The sequence below is a fragment of the Capricornis sumatraensis genome, chromosome X, assembly GCF_032405125.1.
Source record: "Capricornis sumatraensis isolate serow.1 chromosome X, serow.2, whole genome shotgun sequence".
In the NCBI taxonomy this organism is placed as follows: Eukaryota; Metazoa; Chordata; class Mammalia; order Artiodactyla; family Bovidae; genus Capricornis; species Capricornis sumatraensis.
The window spans coordinates 59,939,113-59,943,828 of record NC_091092.1 but is presented as its reverse complement, the minus strand read 5'-3'; positions in this window follow the sequence as shown (position 1 = coordinate 59,943,828).

The window sequence follows — 4,716 nt, the reverse complement described above, 5'->3', positions numbered from 1 at the left end:
TCATTGCTCTAAAGTGTAATCTTATGGAGACGGTGTATAGATCTTGGGGCAACGGACTGAAGATGCACCAAGCCTTGGGGTCTCTAAAGCTCATTGGAGTAGAAAAAACTTTCAACCTGTTCTTAATTACCTGCTTGTTCTTCAGTTCCTTAAGCCCCTGAAGAACCCCTGATAGGAAGAGGGTGGTCTAAAGATGAAGTGACTAGAGGACTCTGAAGTGCTGAAATGGGATGAAAAGTGTTTGGCAGAGGTTCATACAGGGATGGAGGGGGCAGGAGTGTGGAAGGGGGACATCCAAGTCCAAGAATAAAGGGCACTGAAGGAAAGTCTGAGGGTCATGAGAAGAAACACCATGCCCCTGAATCACCACTCCCCAGAATCAAACACACAGAGGGGTCAAGGGTGGGAAAGGTGTATCATGGCCTCCCTCAGCACCCACTAACCCATGTTGATGGGCACAGTGGTACATTGTGATGTCTAAGACCCCAAAGCCACCATTGGCTGGGGGAGTGCCTAGCTGACCAATCAGAGTGAAGGGTGTGGCTCCTCATTGTCCTGGGAAGGTATATATAGGGAGGTCAGAGGCAGAGATTCTGGGTTAGGCCACTTCATGGTGTCATCATGGCTACGGTAACCAGGAAGCCACGGCAGCCAAGAAGAGTTGCAGTGCGGTTTGCTTCCAGCATGAAAGGAAGAAAGAAGACCCTTTGGCAACGGAGATACAGAGGCAGTGTCAAGGTAAGATGATTCCATCGACACTCCCCAGGTTCTCCATTGACTTTGGTGCCCAAGACCTCTACACTGCCCTTGCCTGGCGCAAAAGTCCTCATCAGGCCACCTCCCTTTTCATGAAATCTCCCTTCCAACTCAGTTGTTATACTCTTTCCTCAAAACTCATACCCTTCTTTTGTCTTTCAAGGCACGAAATATGACCGTGAGCGTCAGAAGACCTCTAAAAGGAACCTTGAGAAAGAAAATCCGATCGTACGCCACTCCGTCGAAGAAGGTGAAGAAAACAAGAGAAGCAAACTGTTTTCTCCGTTCCTGTGCACGTGAGAACCTGAACCAAAGCCGCAAAAGGTACCAAACTAGGAGTCAGAGTCAAAGAAGGAGGCAGAATCAAAAGAGAAGATAAGCTCAGCCACCCCAGAATGAGAGACCCTGGAGAAGTACAACCTGGGCAGCCAGTAACTGAATAGAAAAGGTCAGACAGTTTAGAATTGTGTCTCCAGTGGTCTGCTTTCTTAGCAATGGTTAACCAGGAAAAGACTGACTCTCACACTAACATAGTAAACTGATGGCTGCGATTAAAATAAACATCGAATGGTGAGAAGATGATATTTGTGTGTGTGTGAATTTTCTGATGGGAAGGGAGGGAAGGAAGAAAAGAGGTGGGCACCTGAGTGGGGAGGGGTGCGCGGTCCCGAGAGATTGGGGGACAGACCCTGAGGTCCCCAGTTAGCCAGAGAGGAGAGGCCTGGACTGGGTCAGGAGTCTGCACTGAAGATGGCGAACCCTGCTTAGCAATTGATCTCAGCGGCAAGGAGTAGTGGTGTGGTGTTACTGCCATTGTTTGGGGTGTGGAATGACATTAGGGTCTAGATTGCCAGAACCCAGATGGGAAGAGGGTTTCACATGGGGATGGTGAATGTCATAGTTCCCCTGAGAGAGGCAGGCAGAAATCACATCCTGGCCACTTATGTCATAATGGGCTTTGTTGCATCACTCACCTTTGCTGTCAGCTAAAGGTGCTCAGGAGGCACAAAATGCTGATACAACTGAAACCCACAACCAGCACTCCCAAAGATTAAAATAATGTTTGGAGGGAACAGACCAAATATCACTTAGGCCACTGTTTTCCTAAGAAATTGGTGGGAGCAGTGTGTTCCCAAGGGCAGGGCAGTGGAGGTGGCCCAATCCCGGTGCAGAAGACAAACAGGATCACCACACACGGATAATCTTTTTGGGTGGTGGGCACCATGCAGTTTGTGGGATCTTAGTTCCCTGACCAGGGATTGAACCGGTTCCCCTTCCAGTGAAAGCATGGAGTCCTAACCCCTGGACAGCCAGAGAAGTCAGGACAGAGACTTTTGATACAAGTATTAACATGAGACTGAGTAAAAGCTGGTCTTATATGAATCATCATCCCCTAGTATTTCTAAATAACTACAGTCGTCAAACCTTCTTCCCCAAAAAAATCTTTTGTAGTCCAAGCTCTGCAAGTTTTTGTGGTTTAAATATAAGAGTATGGGGTATCTCATTTGAAGGCAAATTGGAAGTGGTCAAACAAGAGATGGCAAGGGTGAACGTCGACATTCTAGGAATCAGCGAACTAAAATGGACTGGAGTGGGTGAATTTAACTCAGATGACCATTATATCTAGTACTGCGGGCAGGAACTCCTCAGAAGACATGGAGTAGCCATCATAGTCAACAAAAGAGTCCGAAATGCAGTACTTGGACGCAATCTCACAAATGACAGAATGATCTCTGTTCGTCTCCAAGGCAAACCATTCAATAGCACAGTTATCCAAGTCTCTGCCCCAAGCAGTAACGCTGAAGAAACTGAAGTTGAACGGTTTTATGAAGACCTACAAGACCTTTTAGAACGAACCCCCCAAAAAGATGTCCTTTTCATTAGAGGGGTCTGGAATGCAAAAGTAGGAAGTCAAGAAACACCTGGAGCAACAGGCAAATTTGGCCTTGGAGTGCAGAATGAAGCAGGGCAAAGACTAATAGAGTTTCGCCAAGAAAATGCACTGGTCACAGCAAATACCCTCTTCCAACAACACAAGTAAGACTCTACACATGGACATCACCAGATGGTCAACACCGAAATCAGATTGATTATATCCTTTGCCGCCAAAGATGGAGAAGCTCTATACAGTCCACAAAAACAAGACCAGGAGCAGACTGTGGCTCAGGTCATGAACTCCTTATTACCAAATCCAGACTCAAATGGAAGAAAATAGGGAAAAACCACTAGAGCATTCAGGTATGACTTCAATCAAATCCCTTATGCTTATGCAGTGGAAGTGAGAAATAGATTTAAGGGCCCAGATCTGATAGATAGAGTGCCTGATGAACTATGGAATGAGGTTGGTGACATTGTACAGGAGGCAGGGATCAAGACCACCCCCATGGAAAATGAATGCAAAAAAGCACAATGGCTGTCTGGGGAGGCCTTACAAATAGCTGTGAAAAGAAGAGGAGCAAAAAGCAAAGGAGAAACGCAAAGATATAAGCATCTGAATGCAGAGTTGGTGATGGACAGGGAGGCCTGGCGTGCTGTGACTCATGGGGTCACAAAGAGACGGACACGACTGAGCGACTGAAGTGAACTAACGGGGAAACACACATGACACCAAAGAATTTATGTCTATTTTTGCCATTAAATAAAACAAATGCAGACTAATGTGAGAAGGAACTTTATTTGACATGACAATGGTGAGAGGGCCATCGCCCACACAGCAAAAGTAATGGTGAAAATTCTCCAAGATAAGCTTCAACAGTACGTAGACCAAGAACATTCCGATGTTTAAGCTGCATTGAGAAAAGGCAGAGGAACAAGAGATGCAATTGCCAACATCGGTTGGTTCATAGAAAAAGCAAGAGACATCCAGAGAAACATCTACTTCTGCTTTGCCAACTATGCCACAGCATTTGACTGGTGGATCACATCAAATTGTGGGCAATACTCAAAGAGATCGGTATACCTGACCAACTTCCCTGACTCTTGAGTAATCTGTATGCACGTCAAGAAGCAACATTTAGAACTGGACATGGAACAATGACTGGTTCCAAACTGGGAAAGGAGTACATCAAGGCTGTACATTGTAACCTTGCTTACTTAACTTAGATTCAGAGTACATCATGTAAATATCAGATTGGATGAAGCACAAGATGGAATGAAGATTGCCAGGAGAAATATGAATAAATTCAGAAATGCAGACAACACCACGCTTAAGGCAGAAAGCATAAAGAAACCAAAGACCATCTTGATGAGGGTGAAAGAGGATAGAGAGAAAGCTAACTTAAATCAACATCCGAAAAACCAAGGTCATGGCATCCGGTCCAATCATGTTATGGCAAATAGAGGGGGAGACAATGGAAACAGTGACAGACTTTATTTTCGTGGGCTTCAACATCACAGCAGATGCTGACTGCAGCCATGAAATTAAAAGTCACTTGCTCCATGGAAGAAAAGCCATGACTGACCCAGAAAGCATATCAAAAAGCAGAGACATCACTTTGCTGCCAGAGGTCCGTATGTCAAAGCGAAGGTTTTTTCAGTAGCCGAATATGGATGTGATTGTTAAACCATAAAGACAGCTGAGGACTGAATAATTGATGCTTTTGAACTGTGGTGGTAGAGCAGATTTCTTGAGAGTCCCTTGGCCTGCAAGGAAATCAAACCCGTCAACCCTAACGGAAATCAATCCTGATTATTCACTAGAAGGACTGACATTGTAGCTGAAACTCCAGTTCTTTGTCCACCTGATGCAAAGAACTGACTCATTGGAAAAGATTCTGATGCTGGCAAGGAATGAAGGCCAGAGGAGAAGGAGATGACAGAGGATGAGATGGTTGCATGGCATCGGGGATTCGATGGACTTGAGTTTCAGCAAGCTCTGGGAGTTGGTGATGGACAGGGAAGCCTGGTGTGCTGCAGTCCATGGGGCTGCACAGAGTCATGTCGGGAGCCACGTCAGGCGTT